We start from the raw sequence: 12,394 nt of genomic DNA on the forward strand, positions 1-12,394 counted from the left end.
TTTCATTTGTATATTGTTTGTTAATTAATTACATTTCTTAATAGAAAAATGAGCTGAGGTCAATTTACCTGGTTAATTTCAAAATAATATGATCCTTTCTTTTATTAAGCACATTTATAAAATTGTATTATATCTGGCACTTTCGTGTAATTATATATTGGTATTCATTAAATCTGAATCCCACATATTTACACTATGATTTTCTGATATTTCTTATTTTCTTTTTCATTTTCTGTTTCTACAAAATGGTTCTATGTGCCTTTAAACAATGTGAGTGACAGTAGGGTGTAAGTTATTACTTTGATACCTGAAATTTTACTTTTTTATTGTTCATTAACCCTTTGTATTGCATGCTTAACTTTTATTAAGAAACTATATAATGTTATGCGGCATTTGATTGCATAATTGTGCGTGTGTGCGTGTGTGTGTGTGTGTGTGTGTGTGTGTGTGTGTGTGTGTGTGTGTGTGTGTGTGTGTGTGTGTGTGTGTGTGTATGTGGGTGTGTGCGTGCTCGTGTGTGTGTTTGTATGTGCACAAGCATGTGTGTGTGTGTGTGTATTTTTTTTTATTAATCCCCCTACTACTATCTTCAGTACCTATGCTTGCACCCAGTGTCCCATCACCACAAACTCCATACATACTGAAGGTTCTCCAATGTGATCTGAACTGAGTGGGTCTCGGTTGGTTCTGCAGGTACGCCTGCTTGTATCTACTAGAGCATGATGGACCAAGTGTGGCTATCATTCAGTAGCTGACAGGGGCTTTTTAATTGTCTTATTTCACTCACACTGTTTCAGCAAATATTAATGAAGTTGAGAGGATTAAAAAAACTTTAATGGCGGTTAACAACACATGAGAGGGTTCAGAAAAAAAGTATTTATTCCCATGTGGGCACTGTAGTGAAAACAATGAAAACTTGTTAAAGAGCCACCAAATGAAGTTTGTAGGAAAAAAAAATCAGGCTTTGCAAAAAAAAAAAAAAAAAAAAAAAAAAGCCAGTTAATTCATGGCTTGTCTGAATCATAAACATAAACATTAGCACTACTGATAAATTGTTGCACTCTATGTAAAAAGTCCATATAAAGAAATGCATCATGATCTCAGATCTACTTCTTCCATCACTTAAAACATATATGCCAAAAGACTTATTTTTCAAGATATTATAATATGATACCAGCTTTCACATATGCATATATATTTTCTGTCCTTTTATTTGTGAAGCTTTTCTGCCTGGGCCTCCTCTGAAAAATGGATAAAATTATCCAGTCAGACTTTAGCAAAAACAAATGTTTATAATCTAATTAATAATGTGACATTGAGGATCACAAAACATACCAGTTTCTGAAAGATTTTCATTAAAATGTTATGAGGACAAGGGCTTTGTAAGATGACCTGACAGAGGTTAAAATGAATAAGGTGTAATGCAGGAATTCAAAGCATACCACCTCCAGAAAGATTTTCAGTGAAATAGCATTAAGACAAGGATTTCTTCAGATAACCTAACTGAGTTTAAGAAGGAGAGGAAATTCTTGTTATTTGCTCATTTTTTATCAAAATCTTTTTACAGGACTCACCTAAATTGTACAGAAGAAATAACATGCATTTAATAATAATAGTATAAAGAAATATGAAACAATGAATATCAAATGCAGATTAAGAAGTAAATAAACCAAAAACAGTAATTTGAAATACACAAGTATTTTCATGTAGGAATAAAATGATATAAAGATGAATAACTATAGCTAAACAAACTGAGGTTACAGATAATATCTTGTACGGCAGCAAATAAAAGGCTCCACATAAAATTAACAGATAAAAAAGACACCTAGAGATGTAATCAGTCTCGAATCTATGGAGATAGATGATTTGATATAAGAAACCATTTGCTTTCAGATTTCTCTCCCATTTGAATGAAGATGGATATTCTATGGACAAACATTGTGACACATTTGAAATGTTCAAAAAATGATTTCCGGATTGTAGTACCTGATTATTATTGCTATAACTCTGATGTTTTCTGTTTTATTTAGAGACCAGAGATTTCCGGTTCCAAAGTAATAAGCATAACACTCTGCTGTAAAAAAGTTGTTTTGATGATGGCTTGCAAGGCCTAATTTTCATACATTTTAACTTTAATCATAAATGTTTTTTGTTATGGCTACCATCATTGAAGTGTAAATCTAATAAAATGCAATTTTACTTATTGATCAAATAAAACATGTGACTTTTTCTTTTCACCAGAATTTGGAAAATAGTCGTTTTCCATATTTGCCAGTTTAATGCCAGGGAAAAGAATAGTCCAACAGGTAACAAAACAGCAATTTCTTTCATAGGTCAGGACTACTATAGTAAATTCCCCATTTATTTCATTTGTATATTGTTTGTTAATTAATTACATTTCTTAATAGAAAAATGAGCTGAGGTCAATTTACCTGGTTAATTTCAAAATAATATGATCCTTTCTTTTATTAAGGACATTTATAAAATTGTATTATATCTGGCACTTTCATGTAATTATACATTGGTATTCATTAAATCTGAATCCCACATATTTACACTATGATTTTCTGATATTTCTTATTTTCTTTTTCATTTTCTGTTTCTACAAAATGGTTCTATGTGCCTTTAAACAATGTGAGTGACAGTAGGGTGTAAGTTATTACTTTGATACCTGAAATTTTACTTTTTTATTGTTCATTAACCCTTTGTATTGCATGCTTGGCTTTTATTAAGAAACTATATAATGTTATGCAGCATTTGATTGCATAATAATTGTTTAAGAAGCCCACAGAAGATAGTTTTATGTGTATTTTTGCACTAAATCCTCTTTTAATATACCATGATGCTGGGAAGTAAACTAATTTAATATGATCAAAAATTTATTATTTTACAATATTCTTGTAAGAATATTTCTTTGGGAGGGGTATATGAATTTGTTGTGCATCCTTATTTGCCAAGCTAACCTGTAGTTGTGTTAAGGGTAATGCATGTACTTTAAAGCTATTGCACATTCGGATTACAGCAGCAATGTCAGGTATCACAAATATTCAGATAGGAAATGTATTACAGCATTTAAAATTTTCAGTATATTATGTAACTTTAGTTATAGAAGCTGTGCAATATTTGCTTCAGAATTTAATGGCTTTACAGTTATTATATAATCATAATTTTATGAAATTCATCTTTTCCATATTTTTCCTTATTTGATAAATATATATAGTACATTGGCTCCTTTCATCTCATGGGATGTTTAGGAGGAATATTAAACATCTCTAGTGATATTTAAAAACTGAAATGGAGCTTGATGTACGGTAAACATTTATTGATCATAAAAATACATTAAAATGATAAGTACAATGAAAAATAACTAATAAGATATACCTGTTATTCTCCCAATTACAAAGTCCAAGAAACAGGTGTGGAGCAGCTAAACATACTGGTGAACCAACACGAAATTAAATCCAGTAACAAAAGGTACAGCACGACCATCCATACAAAACAGGGTTTATTACACCAAGCTTTAGAGCTGAAACTCTTTTTCAAGAATGAATCAATACATTAAAACCACAGAATAAATATACAACACCAGCCAATCACATAACATAACTCATAAACACATTAATTATATTATTTATACAAATTGCATAATTATATAATGTAACTAATTAAACCTAATTTGTTAAAAAAACTTCATTAAAGACAATAATCAACTTAATAATGTACTAAAATACTTCATTACAACCTAAAAAACTTATATAGTGTTCTAACTGACATATTCTTGTTTTAATTTTAAAATGGGTTTAATACTGTTAGTTTTATTAAGCCCTGGGTAGACATCAGATCTAAAAAAGTTTATCAATTTGTATTCTGCTCTCTCTGTGGCATTCACAATGTCCCCTCCCCTCTTATTATTGCAAACTCTCTCTAGTATTCTAAATTTAAAAGCACACTCATTTCCACAATGTAGAATATGCTTGCTAAGTGCATTAGTCTCATCCCCTCTTCTTATGTCAGATAAATGGGAGGCAATTCTCTCCTTGAATTTGCAGTTGTTTTTTCCAATATAAAAACATACACATTTCTCACAATTAGCCAAATAAACTAAATTTTCACTATTGCACATCCCAGATGCCTTAAAAATAAAATTGGGTTGTGTTATGGGATGTATAAATTCTATTTTCATATTAATGAATTTACAAAAAATCCAGTTATAACAGGGGGCTGTCCTCATTTTAAATCTATATAGCTCTTCATTTCTACCAAAATCTTTATAGCAGAGAAGTTGTTTAAGATTCTTCTCTTTCTTATATACAAAATAAGGCGTGTCTCCTACTATTTTCCTAACACTAACATCAAAACTAAGAACAATCCAATTTCTTTTAATTATGGACTGAATATGTCTAGAATGTCTGTTGTACTTCATCATATATCCTAGTTTATTACATCCAACTTCTCTCACAGAGCTATTATTCTGGGCATTATTGCCTTCTCTAAGTAAATATGGTTTGGCAACACTAGGCCTTTCAGATCTAACATAGTCTACATTCTTAGCTAATAAACCTCTATTATAGCCTCTTATCAAAAAGTCCTGTGTCATAGTATTAATTTCAGCTGCAAACCCCTCTTCAGTAGTATTTAACCTACTGGTTCTCAAGAATTGACTTTTCACTACACCTTTATAAATGTGGGTAGGGTGCATACTGGAGTTATGTACATACCTAGTTGCTTGTACTTCTTTCCTAGATAGATGTGTGAATTCTACCATCAATAATTATCAGTTTAACATCCAAAAAGGTGATTTCCTCTACTGAGCAAGACATTTCAAACTTACGGAAGCTGGTGCTATTTTGTAGATGTTCAACAAATAGCTTCAATGCCTCCCTACTACCTCGCCACAAAAATACGTTAGAGAATTTCTAGTTAAGCACAGTACTTTTACAGCAAACAAAATCTCACTGCTATGCTCTCTACTGGAGATTGTTTTGCAAAATAATGTTTTCATGTTTGGGGATGACGTGTATCATCATATTTCAGGAGTAGTTAACATAGTGTTGGCTAGATGGGATTAATATACTATTTTTGATTCTAATAAAAATTAATACCACGATAGTGCTTTAATGCATTACAAACACTTTGTAGATGTCATAGTAGGTCAGATACATACTCAGAATGCACTGGTAACCCAATATTACAGTCAAATTTAAATAAAATTACTTGGAAAATGATTTCATATCTGTGACAGGGTGAGACTATTTCAGATGTCTGAAGTTTAGCAGTGGGATTGGAAGTATGATCATACTGAAGTCAATATTTGATCCATGAAAGTTGATACATTTGACATTTTAGGCAGTTTTAGTTTGCTGATGCCGCCTCAATGAGTGGGCAAAATCAACAGCACTTCTCATGATTCTTATGATTTCCAAGTGACAGAAATTCTAAGTCTTGGAAGACTAATCTCAAATGGCAAACAGTCAGATAGTGAAAACAATGGCCAGAAAAGCGAAGTAGTCAGTGTTATGAAGAATGGGTAATAGTGCACATAGTAATGGGTAAAAGCAGTAAAGATGCACATGAGAGTAAGCTGGAGATTGTAACACATACAGTCCCAATCAATGTGTGATTTAGTAGCTGTTCAAAGAGATGCCAGGACAAGAAATCCTTTCGGACTAAAAGGTGAATTGTGGCACATGTGAATTTCCCTGTGATAAGACAACTACCAAAACATTTGCAGTGGCAAATTAAAGATGCAAACAGACAGGACTTATCATTTGTTTCCTGACATATTCATAGCTGATCATGAAACATGTCCATATGCATTTTAGCTACTCTGAATACAAATACATTTAAAAATGAAATTGGTAAAGGTACAAGCATCTAGAGGATTGAAATACCAGTGTTTGAGGTTAAAAGATATGTCATTCATCAAAAATGTTAACTGTAACAGAGATAGAGAGAGCTGATACAACTGAATCAGTAGTTGTTTTGTTTATGGCATGGATGATTTACTCACACATAGTAAATGCACATTTATATTCCTGCAAAAAAATCTGGTGAATCAGCAATCTTTTTCATAAAAAGTAATAATTTTGAAGTAAGATAGTATATAAATTGTAGAAGGTAAATGAGAAATGACAAAGTGAGTGGCAGAGGAGGGATAACAAAAATATTATACAATGCCTCCTCTAAAACGTGCACGCTGATTGGCCAGCCCAACCAGCGTGCCTGTTGTAAATCCCTCAATATACTAACGGAAAAAGGTCTGGTCGCCCGGACTTTTCCCATTAGTATAAAACACTGTCTCGCTATGTTAAAAGAGTTTAACATAGCGACACAGGTTTAAAAAAAGCAACGCAGATCTCCGTTGCTTTTTTTAAAGCTGTCTCGCTATGTTAAACTCCTTTAACATAGCGACACAGTGTGTAAAAAGCAAAGGGGATCTTGCGATCTCCGTTGCTTTTACTGTTCGCTATGTTAAATGAGTTTAACATAGCGAGACAGCTTTAAAATAAGCAATGGAGATCTCCGTTGCTTATTTTAAAGCTGTCTCGCTATGTTAAACCCATTTAACATAGCGAGACAGTAAAAAGCAATGGAGATCTTGCGTTCTCCGTTGCTTTTGCCCACAGCTCTGATGTACTGCGTAGGCATGCGCAGTACATCAGAACTGCCGTGGAACACCAGACAGCTGCGGAAGGGCAGCAAAGAGGCATTATACAATGCCATTATTTAAGAAAAGTAATTATTTCTTTTCTTAAATAATGTCATTAATATAGTAATAACCACTTCTGGGTGTGGGTAATGCTGGATTTACCCACGGTGGTCTTTGTTTGGTCCCGAGGGCGACCACGCCAACCGTGGGTAAATCCAGCATTACCCACACCCAGGCGTGGGTTATTGCTATAATAAGTCATATCAGTTTGCCCTATGTTTCTTAGCATTGATAAGGTACAAGTGTTGTGTATGATATTTTAATATTTGAAACAGAATCCATTTTGTGTTAAACAGATTTTGGAAGTTTATGCCTTTTTTAGTTTTTTCGCTCTTTTTCTTTGACTTAACATTTCCTAGTGCCAGTTTGGAGAAACTAAATGTAAACCTAATTAAGGGAAGACAATAGATAAGAGGGTCTCTTGACCCTCAGTTAGCACAATAAGACAGAGGTGATTAGTTTCAATTGGTCAGTGTCTATAGCTTGAGAGATAACAGATATGCATGCTCAAAGTATTTTACATGATAAATATCACTGCAATTCCTTTGTTTGGGAAGACAAGACCTTAATTGCTTGATCTCCCACATGCATGCATTTTATTATAATAAATCAGTGAACTGTGTTGCATGCATTTATTTTGTACCTTATGTAGTCAAATTAAAAAAATAGTCAGAGAAAACTGCCCTCCCTAATAAAGTAAATGCCTTTAAAAATGTTAATCAGTTAGTAACACAACTTCCAATAGTTATTCATGGAAAAGAGTATAGATTGAACCCACCATCAACCTCATACTCTTCCATTGATAGACACCCCTGATAATAACTCACCAGCTAATTCCCAAATGCACCATTGAGAAAGGTACCTAACTCTGCAGCAGTATGGCCTGAATGAGCTGAGCCCAGTATAAGGGGGGGGGGGGGGTCACCCATGGACTGCAATAGATTTTCAAGCTATCAGAAATCCTCCAATACACACTCTTTCATGGAATTAAGCTAAAATCTTAGAAGGCAAGTACAGTTGCAAATTCCTAGTATCTAAGATCTCTGTGTAGCATTTAAAGTTTCCAAACAAATAGACATTTTCAAAAAATATGCAAAAGAAAGTACAATCGGTCACACTTTCCCAAACACACATTCAATTAGTTTCTGGTCGCTAGGGAAAATTTACTGAAAGCAACAACTATGGCATGCCCTTCAGTACCTAACTGGGCATGAATTAAGGCCATTGTACAGAATGAAAATGAGTCCATTAATGTGTAGTTACAGTGAATGATAGATGTGGTCAATGCCTTCTCAAGGCATCTGTAACCCACAGAAGAAGTGACAGCCGGTGTGCTGCCAACAGCCTTTGTGAAGGAAATACTAACACCTATACGAGATCATATAAAAAGGTTTGCTTAAATTAGGACTGTTTGTGTATACATGAAATTGTTAATCAGATACAGTATGTGGCAAACAACATAATCAGGGGGAAAAATGTGCCAAAAAAATAGTAGAAGTACAACTTCATCAGTTTGGCGCAAACTCAATAGAAAGAGTCTTAATAAGAACACCAGGGGAGGTATAGGCTGCTCTAGATGTTTACATTCTCCCAACAAGCCCCGAGACAATTTTTAACAGGCTTCTATCACCCTATTCATGCTCAGCAATAAGAAACAAATATGTTGTTTCAGTTGCGGCCAAGGTGGCCACTGATGTAATGAATGCCTTTTCATTCAACCAGTTAGCTTGCCCGTCTGGCCTGTAAAACAGCTTAATACCCAAGTACCACAGCAGATAGGGAGACAGCTTCCAAACTGGAACACTGCCTAGCAGCCTCCAATGTGGCAGAATGACAAATAGGATAGGCTTAAACAGGAAACACAGCTATTTCCATTGTTACCAGTAGACTAAAATAATCCTTTTCCCAACAGTTTCATAGGTTGATAGATATATACCAGGCTAAAAACCACCAAGGCCTTTATAAAATTAGCTGTGCAACCCAACCCAATTGTGTCCCTGTATTTCATGGGTGTTTATTAGAAGGGGGTAAGTTGTTTAGGAAGTTTCTAGAAGTTATGTTGGGGGTATATTAGTTTAGGCATTGCTATCTACCTCTGTCTATCTGAGTCATAGGGACTAGACCTGGAGTGAGTTTCTGATTTTCCATCTACTGGTCGATGTTATGTTATGTTATAGGGTTAGGGATGAACTCTGCTCCAAATGGATGGGGAATCTGTTTCACAACATGGCGATCCTCAGAGACACAAATCAGTATCGCAACATGTCTTATTTATGTCACAGAAAAATGTAAATCCTTGGATACGGTGGTTCTGATACTGTTCATTTTTCGGATGTGCAAAAGGTTCCATCATTGCTGGATTCAAAGATGCCTTGTATGCCAAGCTTAGATCACCTGTCAGTAACCTGTAGGAGACTGAGGACAGAGATCGGGCTTTAAGGCAATCCATATAAGATGATGTGTTTATACCCTGGATTCTCTTGATAAGGAACCTTTGTGGGCATTCCAGCTGTTTCATATGTCTGGCTAGTTGCATGCCTAATAGGACATTGCACTCAATGATGGGTCTGGTAAGGGCTGAATAAAGTGACAGTATGACTTACTTAGACCTGGATGCCACATCCTTACTTATAAGTTTGGTGACACAGAATAATTTTCTTACTACCATAGCCACATGTTGCTCAAAAGCCAGCTTACTCTCTACAGATGTTCCCAGTGCCCTGACTACCAGGTCAGCTCTTAGAGGTGTCTTATTGCTGGAAAAATTAGCCTGGGTGGCAGTTTTCCCAAAAGGGACTATAATGCATTTTTTTTTGCTTTGAGCTTTAATCCATGACTTTGACACCATTCATTTCTCTGAGTTAGTCCATCTTGTAAGATGTTTGTGTCATGGGAGAATGTATGATAGCTCCTGTTTTGAAGTCATCTGTGACCTTGGTCACCAAAAAGTCCTTGACATTAACCCTTACCTCTGAGAAGGAGATACCAAATAAGAACACAACCAGCACAAATACCTGAAGTATGCTGCTGGAGACTGGTCTCTCAGTGGAGGTGAAAGAATCTTTGACCAGGTGGGACTTGAACCCACAATCCCCAGCTCTGAAGGATGATGATTTATCCATTAGGCCACTGGGCAGAATCTTAATCTTCCTTTTCACATAGACACAGAAAATGGCTGGTACCAAAGCCATGTCCCAAAATTCAAAACCAAAAAATGTATTATAATGCCCTTTAGGAAACTTACAACTAAAGTTAATTACTCCATCCATAAAGCACCCCTAAGAGTTGTCCCAATAGTGAATGATCTGGGGACATATATAGGCAGCCATCTGGCCTTTGATCAGCATGTATCTAAGACAGTAAGAAAAATCATTTTATGCCACTCAACTTATATGTAAGGGTATGGCATCCAGGTCCAAGGAAGCATTAGTACCACTCTAGTCAGCCCTTACCAGACCTATCATTGAATACAATGCCCACTTTGGCATGTATCATACCAGACATTTGCAACAGTTTAACACCCACATGGGTTTCTCACCAGATGAATTTGGGGCATGAATACCCTGTCCTACACTTATTGCCTAAAAGCTGTGTCACTTTATTCCAACTCCTGCAGACTGCTGAGATACAATTTTACCTGGCTTAGAGAGCATCCTCAGACCCAGCCCAAATGGATCTGTTGCACAAACACAAAAAAACAACACGAGAAATACCAGATTCCAGTATCTGAACATCACTTGTGACATAAGTAGGATTGGAAGATATGTGTCCTAAAGGATCCCCACACTATGGAACATGCTTCCAGTCCATGAAAATAGAGTTCATCCCTGACCCTCTTCAAACAGAACCTTGACAACTGGATAGTAAATCATAGATTTACCCCTAGTCTAGCCCCATGTCCCTCATGGATGAGGTCGTCAATAAGAAAAGTATTATCCTAACTAACATCACCCCCCCCCCCAACAGATCCTTAGTTACCTCCCTACTACCATGCTTCCCTATACATGGCCATGATACTCGGAACAAAAATAGTTTTTGGGTGAGCAGCTAGGCTTGCAACGTCCCTAGTCTGTGTCGGCCAAGTAACAACTTATGAACCTATAAACCAGAGCAACCCAGTTTATGATAGTCTTGTGGAATGAAAAAAAAATTCTTTCATTATCTACAAATTCTGTTAGAGGCATAGGGCCTCTGTGGTAACATTGGGCTATCAAGAGACATAGTCTGTCCCAGTTCAAATAGGTCCACTAGAAGGTCAGCACGTTCTTATTATATTAAAAAATAACTTTAATTATTAACTTTATTAAAATAAGTTTTGTGTTTTTGAAGTTTCAAAACTTCGAACACTGAAAAAAAAATAAATAAATAAACAAGCAACAGTAAACTACTGCGGTCTCGGAGTTGGTATATTTAAAGAGTGGTGTGTGTGTGGGGGGCATGCACCCCTGCTTGCAAGGGTTTATTTTACTTTTAAGTTTTTATTTTTTTTTATTTTAATGTGTTCGAACTTCTGCAGGTTCGACTATATGGTTTCGACCATATAGGGTTCGAACTTGCTGAAGTTCGATCACGTAATAGGAACCCGTGAAAAGGTATACACCCATATGAAAACTTATTACTGTCTGGACAATAAACACCACTTGATCTAAGTGATGCTTCACAGCATCAAATGGATATTTTATAAGGAAAAAAGTGTCTTGTATGATATTTTTGTACATGAAGTGGAACCCATCTTGTTTCAAAATAAATCTGACCATTCAGGCCTTTCTTGGCTTTCATCTCTCTTCCACTGTCTTAACATTTCCTAGTGTCAACATGGAGAAATGAAACTTAAGTCTAATAAGGATAAAAACATAGATAATGGGTTCTGCTGATCCTCAGTCAGCACAACAACGTATAGGTGTCCATTTTCAACTTGTCAGTGGCTATAACCTGATAGACAAAATATATGATTGCTGAAAGCATTTTACAGTATAAATATGACTGCAATTCCTTTGTTTGGGGAGACAGGAGCTTGATTGCTTTATCTCCCATGTACGTATATTTTGTTACAATAATTGAGATTTTTCTATTCTACTGAACTGTGTTGCATGAAGTTAATTTATACCTTAACAGTATCAAGAAGAAACTCAGGAGTAAATGATAGAGATCCATGCCCTCCCTGTGCTCACATCAGTTTCATATGGGTGCTCTGGATTCCTCCCACATTCCAAAGTCATGCAGTAGGTAAATTGGAAGCTCTAAATTGGACATAGCTTTGACTGCACATCTAAGTGTGTGGTGTGGATGAACTACTGTGGCAGGGCTAGCTATCTGGTGGTGTAAACCTTGACACTAGATAACTGTCACTGTTGAAGTGACTCCCCAACCCCATGTCCAAAAGTGGAAAAAAGGGGTTGTGGATGGATGGATGGATGGATGGATGGATGGATGGATGGATGGATGGATGGATGGATGCATAGATGACTGTTGTCTCTATTGTGGATGACACTGATGATCCAAATTGTTATTAGATTATATTCAACATATGCCACAACAATGGGTGTTAATCAAGGTAATAATCTAATCTAAGTCATGTTCTACTTTTGTCTTTATTAGTCAGAGTGCAATATAATATCTTTAAAAAAGGAAATAAATCAGCTTTCATACATCACCCATTTTCAAAACAATCTGATTTTGATTCCT

This window comes from Protopterus annectens, chromosome 5.part0, assembly GCF_019279795.1.
Source record: "Protopterus annectens isolate FY-2018-M chromosome 5.part0, PAN1.0, whole genome shotgun sequence".
Classification (NCBI taxonomy): Eukaryota; Metazoa; Chordata; order Ceratodontiformes; family Protopteridae; genus Protopterus; species Protopterus annectens.